At 42.8% G+C, this 8,777-nt stretch overlaps 1 long non-coding RNA gene and 1 pseudogene across 1 annotated transcript; both read left to right on the top strand.

Annotated features, from left to right (window-relative positions):
- The first annotated feature begins 749 nt into the window (after positions 1-749).
- On the top strand, positions 750-7,753 carry LOC119323423 (annotated as a pseudogene).
- LOC119323424 lies at positions 5,428-6,768 on the top strand. The gene is made up of 2 exons (XR_005156296.1): positions 5,428-5,807; positions 6,310-6,768. It is a non-coding gene; the product is annotated as an uncharacterized LOC119323424 (long non-coding RNA).
- Positions 7,754-8,777: the final 1,024 nt, after the last annotated feature.

Here is an 8,777-nt window from a genome sequence, read left to right on the forward strand (position 1 = left end):
ATGACAACCGCAACCATCTGATCCCACGAAGAAAACGGGTGGCTCGCTCCTAGCCGACATCATCCCGTCTTTCCATGCGGTGGAGCTCAGCGCACCTTGCACGAAGACTGCACCAAGACCTAACCATGGAAGAGTTGACAAGGAATCAATCAGATAAAAGAGGGACAGACACTACTAGCATAGCACGGGCACGGATTACAGATCTCCCTCTCTCTCTTTCTCTCTCTTTTTTTCTTGAGGAACCGGCAGGAGCACTGTCCATCGTCCGGACGCAGACGTAGGGGAGCAGGAAGGAGTCGCTGAGTGGCTGCTCATCGTCCTCGTCACCGGCGTCGCCAGCGTCCAGGTCGCAAGGTCGCCTCCTTCCAAACAATTCATTGCGTTGGACAGTAGTACCTGGACCCTCAAGCCAAGTAGTTGTGGAAAAACTGCACCTAGCTTCACAAATTCCAAGCCCCAAAGTCCTCATTGGTATTGCTATCTCAAATCTCAAACGAATAGTACCTGGACCCTCAAGCCAACTAGTTGCGGAAAAACTGCGCCACCAGCAACCCACATGCAAATCAGTGCTGTTGAAGTTTACACCTAACCAGGGTCCATGTACCTGTATATGAATGACAAATCAACCAGAAGAAATTTCGGTTCCAATGTCACTGTAAGCAGTCAAACATCACAGAAAATTCAACAGTCAGGACACCAACTATTGGAACGACGGAGAACTTATCATGCATGCCAGTGGACCAAGAAGAACATATAACTGACCCGGGAGAAAAGAAGACCATATGTTCATGCCAAAATCTCCAATGGACACACTTCACTTCTCCTGCATCCAAATAGCCATAGCCTTACTCTTGTTCACTCAAGCCAAGAGCACCACAGAGGGCAGCACATCTGCCCTGCATCCAAACGACGCGATCCCCAGCTGCGTTGCCGGTGAGAGGTCTGCCCTTCTTGCCTTCAGGGCAGGTCTATCAGACCCTGGCAACCTCCTTTCATCTTGGAAGGGTGACAACTGCTGTCGGTGGAAGGGCGTCTACTGCAGCAACAGAACCGGCCATGTTGTCATGCTCGATCTCCGAGGCCCTGGTTACTTCGAAAGCTGCGACAAGAGTAGGCAGATGCTAGCAGGCAACGTAAGCTCCTCGTTGCTTGGTTTACAGCATCTACGCTATCTCGACCTCAGCTGCAACAGGTTTCACAAGATACAAATACCGAAGTTCATGGGTTCTCTCCATCAGCTGAGATATCTTGACCTATCAAAGTCACGGTTTATTGGAAGGATACCACCACATCTGGGTAATCTCTCCAACTTACAGTACTTAAATCTTGATAACTCATACCTCTGTCCTCTTTGCACGTACTCCAAGGATGTCACATGGCTATCACGGTTAACTTCCCTTGAGCACCTGGATATGACCTACGTGAACCTCAGTACAATTGTTCACTGGGTTCCGGTGGTGAACATGCTTCCAACTCTGAAAGTTCTTCGTCTTCCCTTTTGCTGACTTGGAAATACCCCTGATTCTCTTTTGCTCTCAAACCTGACATCTCTTGAAACACTCGACCTTTCAGAAAACAACTTCCATAAGAGTAGCAGGCCCAACTGGTTTTGGGATTTAAGTAGCGTCAAGCATCTAAATATCTCGGGCAATCGTTTCTATGGCCCGTTTCCGGATGAGATAGGTAATATGACCTCCATTGTGGGTATGATACCTTCCAGTGTGAAGAACCTATGTAATTTGGAGTTATTAGGATTTCCATACAACAATATCAATGGGAGTATACAAGAATTATTAAATCGATTGCCCAGTTGTTCACAGAATAAACTACAACGACTAGATGCATCAAACTGCAGTCTGACTGGAAGCCTGCCAACTACACCAGTAGATTCCATAATCAACCTCAGCCATCTAGAGCTCCGTAATAACAGACTCAGTGGTCATGTGCCAGTGTGGTTAGGGGAGCTCACAAATCTAGCAATGTTGGACCTTAGCTCCAACAACCTGGATGGGGTCATACATGAGGGACATTTATCACGTCTAGAGATGTTATACACATTGGATTTGTCAGATACCTCCATAGCCATCACAGTTAGTCCAACTTGGGTTCCTCCTTTTAGTCTAGGAGAAATTTACCTTCGGTCCTGCCAGCTAGGGCCTAAATTTCCAGCGTGGCTTCGATGGCAAAAACAAGTAAGGGGTCTTGATATATCAAACACAAGCATCAATGACATGGTACCAGATTGGTTTTGGTCATCAGCTTCCTTAGCTGGGTTTCTCAATATTCGAGATAATCAGATTAAAGGAGTCCTCCCATCAACAATGGAATTTATGAGTGCACAAGAAATGGATTTCAGTTCTAACCAGCTTGGTGGTCCAATACCTAAGCTTCCCGACAATCTAATGGGACTGGATCTCAGTCAGAACAATATAGTTGGACCATTGCCATCAGACTTTGGAGCGCCATGGCTTGAAACACTTGTTCTATACGACAACATGATCTCTGGCGCCATTCCATCTTCTTTGTGCAAGTTGGAATCATTGCAGTTGTTAGATCTATCAAGAAATAATCTCAATGGGTCAATTACTGATTGCCTAGTCAATGAATCCAACACAGACATGACAGACCTGAGTGTCATTAATCTAAGTTTCAGAAACAACAACCTCTCGGGTGAATTTCCTTCACTTATACGAAAATGCCCCAAACTCATCTTTCTTGATCTCGGACTTAATCAATTCTCTGGGGCTTTGCCAGCATGGATTGGGGAGAAGCTACTGTCTTTGTCAATCTTACGACTCAGATCCAATATGTTTTATGGGCACATTCCAGTTGAGCTTACGAAGCTTGTTAATCTGCAATATTTGGACCTTGCGTACAACAATATATCAGGGAGCATACCGAGATCAATTGGTAATTGCACAGGCATGAGACAAGCAAGACGGAACTCTGGTAATCTTTGGTATGCCTTGAATACTTTGTTCCAGTTTGGTGAAAATAAACTAGTTCACTATACTGAGAATTTGACAGTACTCATGAAAGGTCAAGAGCGATTATACACAGGAGAAATCATATATATGGTGAATCTTGATTTATCTTGTAATAGTCTTACCGGAGAGATTCCTGAAGAAATCAGCACTCTTATGGAATTGAAGAACCTGAACTTATCATGGAACAACTTCAATGGAAAAATCTCTGAGAATGTTGGTGCCTTAATGCAAGTGGAGTCGCTCGACCTATCACACAATGATTTGTCTGGTGGAATCCCTTCAAGCTTATCGGCCCTCACGTCATTGAGTCGCCTGAACCTGTCCTACAACAATCTGAGAGGAAACATACCAACTGGAAATCAACTGCAAACACTCGAAGACCCTGCATCTATTTATATTGGCAACCCCGGCCTCTGCGGTCCTCCTCTCTCTGTAAATTGTTCGTCACAGCCCAAGCCAATTCCAGGAGAAAATCACGGAGATGCAAGCGACGACTTGGTTTCGTTTTTCCTCGCCATGGGCTCTGGATATGTGTTTGGTCTCTGGGTGGTCTTTTGTACCTTCTTGTTCAAGAGGAGATGGAGAGTTTCATGGTACTCGCTCTGTGACAGCCTGTATGATTGGGTTTATGTGCAAGTGGCTGTTACCTGGACTTCCTTCAGATGTAAAATTAATGGGTAGAAGCTGAGATGAGATGACCATCACTGGTTCTTGGTTTGCGCTCATGTAGTTCAATAAATACTTTTGAGCTTTATTATGAATGTATCAATATTCAGCTGTTTGTGACGACCCATGTCATTATTATTATAGATAATGACACTAGTCCTTGAATTATTTCTTGACAAAATCTTGTTTTGTCAAATAATAATCCATGTCAGAGATTTGCAACAGGGAATAGCTAGAGATGGTAATTTATATTACAATACCATGCCACGCAGGGCTAAAAGTCTCAGGTAGGCTTCTCACTTGTTCACCAAATTATTACATCTCCTAACACTAGAGTTCCAACTAGCAGTACCAAATAGGTGGTGATAAAAATAGTTCCTGGATTACATAGCTAGATGATAGTTACTTATTCATCCCAACCCCCATATGTGGCATCCAGATCGTATATAGCACTAGATGGATCCACATCTAGGTCCCCTGTGTAGTTGTAGCCATCACCATTGCTCTCCTCACTTGGTCCAGTAGGATTCTCATACAAGCTTTGCTCTAAGAAAAAGATGATTAATAGCAAGGGTGAGTATAAAGTACTCAGCAAGCTCAAATAGCAAAATGCAACACTCATGATAGCTCAATATAAATCAACAAGTCCTACCTCAACTCAACACCTTTCAAAGTAAACATTTGTTGCAGAAGTTCATTTCAATTTATAAAAGCTATCAAACACTCATACTGCGAGATAGACCACCAATAGGTCCCCGTAGCCCCCAATCCAAGAGACTGGCATGAATTCATGTTTTACTTTAACTCTGCAGAGTTCGTATCACTTTACCCATAGAGCTCGAAACCATAATTGCCATCTGCATTTCCTTAGATGTGAGACATGGTTCAGAACATAAAGCTTTTTCCCATTGTGTATATTATATCTCCACCCGGCTAGTGTCACTAGCCGTTGTGTCAGGTTTCGGAACCCGCACTCCACCAACGCTTAATATATAGCGCTTGCTAATGCACCCATCCGGCATTAGCGTGGGAACTCATCGCCCATCCTACTACTACTTACCCATGTGGAGAGTATAATAACTTGATGATATTGGGCTCAACTCGTCTTTGACGAGACCATGGTTGATACGGTTGTAGTACGGCGCATAAAACGAGTGAAAGTTATTTAATCTTAATATACTAGCCATATGTAGAGGGCCCCACCTTCCAGTATGTAATATGTCCATCCAGGGCACCCTCTACCCACCAAATAATTATAAAAAAAATAAAAAAATCAATCAATTAGCTGCTCCATCAGCTAACCCAACTCTTTGTCAACAGTCACTCCATACAATTTATTACCAAAACATTTTATGCAAGTTGATGATAAGATAGTAGTGAATAGTGTTTTGGGAAAAATATTTCTACTCAGCATGATCGAGGAGAGCTTGCCTGAGTTATCGTATTCAGCCCCGAACTCAGTTTGCTTCCGTAGCGCCTCCTTCTCCTGACTGTACTCGCTTCCTGCAGTTCGGCAAATATATACCGAGACTAAGTCGAGTGAATAACTAAAGAATAAAATACGCCGGTGCAGTGTGGTCATCCTACGGTCACCAAGGTTTAAACTTGTAAAATTATTATACCAGATATTTGATATGTATCAGTGTAGTGTGTACTGGGTAGCTAGCATTATTGAGATGGCATCTAACTAGCTAATTAGTACTAATATCCTGAGAGTGTACGTGACATTTCAGCTTAGGCTAAGTGACTCTTTCTCTCTCTCCTAGTACTAGTACTAGTACTCAAGTATTAGTTGTGAAGCGAACGAGCACATAAGTTGCAGCACACAAGTCGCTGATGCCCTCCTCTGGTTCCTCTGCTCCTTGTCCAGATCGATCCCGCCGCCAGCGATGGAAAGATGCTGCTCCGCCGCTGCCTGATCTTCCTCTCTCTCTCTCCCCCCCTGGTCCAAATCCCTAATTTTTTCCCCAAGGATTCAACCCCAAACTTTCTAATCCCCTCTCAGATTTGTCGTGCAGGTTATGTTCTTGTTGGGGCTGCTCTTCCTCTGCTGCTCCAGATTGAACTCGCCGGCGCTGATGACCGCGGTGCCGCTGGGTGGTGCAGGTTAACGCTCAAGTGTGCAGCCATGGAGCAGATCGAGCATATGTGCAGGTTAGTGATGCCCTTGTTCCTCTCCCTATTTTTTTATGCTCAAGTTCTCAGATCTAGTAAATTAATTTAGTCTCATGTGCATGTGTGTGTACTGAACCAGTTCCTCCTGTGCAAGATGTTTGTGTAGTGATGCTGTACAAATACCTTGCTTCATTTTATTTTACTTATTTGAGGCTGTATCCCCTTTCTTTCTTATACTGTTACTTCCAAGAACAGAGATAGATGTTCTTGCTGTGATTTGTGTGCACGTATGGATCACTGGGATACTTTTGTATGTGCATCTGGGCTGGCTTCTTTGTGCTTGTGAATACTAAAGAAATGGCAGAAGAAGAAGAGCTCACCTTTCTTCTCTTGCTCCCTCTGTTGGTCCTACTAGTGTTGCTCCTACCTCCAGACCCCAGTCCAGTAGGCTAGCTTCTTGCTCTAGCCTGTCCCCTTCGATCTCCAATATTGCTCAGGTCACCATCTTCACTTATCGCTCTTGGATTCTTGTTGGTTGTAGGTAGAGAGATGAAGACGGTGGGGAAGACAAGCTGTTGGTTTGGCTATTTGGAAGAATGGAGATGAGTGAGGTCTTGGCAATGGCTTGCCCTGCTCTCTCCCCTCTTAATATCAGAAATCCATCTCCCTTGGCTGGTATGGCAGCCCATTCCCTTCTCCATTGTTCTCACAGGTGCTAGCTTCTAATTGGCTGAAGGTTGAAGCCCATACATAGACTATACTGTTGACCAATTGACTATTAATATATTGTGCACGTGAGAGTGGTGGTCAGTGTGTCTCAACTGTGTCCTGTTGTCCTAGTTGACTCAAAGATATTTTGTGTTGGTCTAAGTTTGGTGTGGCATTGCTGTATAGATTAGCATAGTATGGTCTCCCTATACTTTTGTCCAAAGATTTGTAATACACTTGTACAACTGTACTGTTTGAGGTGTGTGAATATAAATATATATTTGAGTGGTTATGCTGGTTGAAGAAATCTGAAATGTATTTTCTTAATTTATTCTACTTAATTATCTAATTAAGGTGGAATTACTATGTGAAAATATACGGGTCGTTACATGTTGTACTAGAACTAATTTTGATACGTATTCAAAGTGCATACCATCGACTAAGATTGGCTGTTTTTCGTATTGTACTAGAACAAGCACTGGTGGTCCTTGGTTTGCTCTAGACATGTATTTTGATATAATCTGGAGATTTATCATGAATGTATCAATTGATATTCCAGTGTATCGTACTGGAACAAGTCAGACACATGTATGTATTCTAGGTGCATTGTATTGGAACTAAACATGCACATGTATGAATTCTAGGGGCATGCCATTAACTGAGGTTTTATATATGATGCGTTTTCTATGTGCTTTCTGTTGATGGTGCTTTATTTCTATAGTAATTGATGGTCCTTTTCTATGTGCTTTTACCCTATGGTAAATACTGATTTAGTCACTTGCCCGGGCAAAATTCAAATGGCAAAGATAAGGAGGATGAAACCGGTGATGACAAGGATGATGATAACATGGCAGGCGATGAAGCTGATTGTGATTTTGTTCTTCCCTGGAAGATGTTTGATTCTGCAAGAGCAATAGTTCAGAAGAACCCAGGTAATAATATGGAGAGAAAGTTAAAGTCCTTTTGTGGTCTGGCTTACTTAAAGTCCTTTTGTGGTCTGGCTTAGGTCTCCATGGAAAGAGGTGGTCTCTGTTTTGTTTGTTTCTCCTGCATATAAACCATCAGATGTTTTTTATAATCGTGTCCCCGTATCCCATTTACATATGACATAGACTGTTCACTTCATTACTAGTTCAAAGCTTCAGCTCTCTTGGATTATTTTGTTGAGCCCGACCATTGTCGAATTGTCGAACTGTATCCCCCCTTTGGTAATGATCGTGCCAGTTGTGTGCCTCTGCTTTATAGTACTAGTATAAAGCAGCATATTTGCTACCCAAGTGCCGCTGTGCATCCTTCTGTGCGTGTGTTTGTTGGGTTTTGGGAGTAAATTTTGTCCAGGTAATCTGAAGATCTAAGTGTCTAGAGGTGTCATGTTTATTTTGTTACACATGTATGATTTCAGTTAACTTAAGTTGAACCACATCTGGCACAGGTTCCTTCACTTGTGTAAATGCACATGTTATTGCATATGTACAGGGAAAATGTGAGTTCAGATAATGCTTGTATCTTGCAGATATTCGCTTTTGCTAATTTCTTCAATTCAGTCCTAGAAACAATTTCTTTAATTCAGTCCTAGAAACTTCTGCATATTGTGTGAGTTGGGGTCGACGAAACCGAACCAAGCAGTCAATAAGAGGTGAAATGAGAAGCAGCCACTAGAGGAACGATAAAGCGAAAACAGGTTCAGGTTTGCTTTTAGCATGTTGTATTGAAAATGCTAGCGTATGCACACACAGATGATCACAATGGTCAATTCTGATCATTCGTGCACTAATGAGCCTGGGGTGGAACCATGGTCAATGCTGGCTTGTTGAGAACGGCTCCGCTTTCGCTCCTGCTCTTCCGGAACGACATTTCATATATTAATAGTTTCCAGTGTTAAAATTCAGACCCCGATTATGCTTGAGGAAAGCAAGAAAAGATGATCAGCTCGGTATGTAGTTTGACAAAATGCAGCAAAACGAGTGAAAGAAAAAGAACGAAACAAATACAGATTTAGCTCAATGAAAAACAGTTGGAATTTTCAAAATTGGAAAAATAGAAAAAGAAATTATTAGAGCCAAGTTTCGATCTTGGGACCTGTGGGTTATGGGCCCACCACGCTTCCGCTGCGCCACTCTGATTGCTGTTGCGCTTATTCTCAAACTTAACTTCATATAGGTATAAATTGTCGAACTGTCGAACTGCATCCCCCTTGTGGTAATGACTGTGTTAGTCGTCTGCCTCTGCTTTATAGTAGTATAAATCAGCATATTTGCTTCCCAAGCCTTGTTGTGTGTGTGTGTGTTTATTGGATTTGGT

The sequence above is a fragment of the Triticum dicoccoides genome, chromosome 6B, assembly GCF_002162155.2.
Source record: "Triticum dicoccoides isolate Atlit2015 ecotype Zavitan chromosome 6B, WEW_v2.0, whole genome shotgun sequence".
NCBI lineage: Eukaryota > Viridiplantae > Streptophyta > Magnoliopsida > Poales > Poaceae > Triticum > Triticum dicoccoides.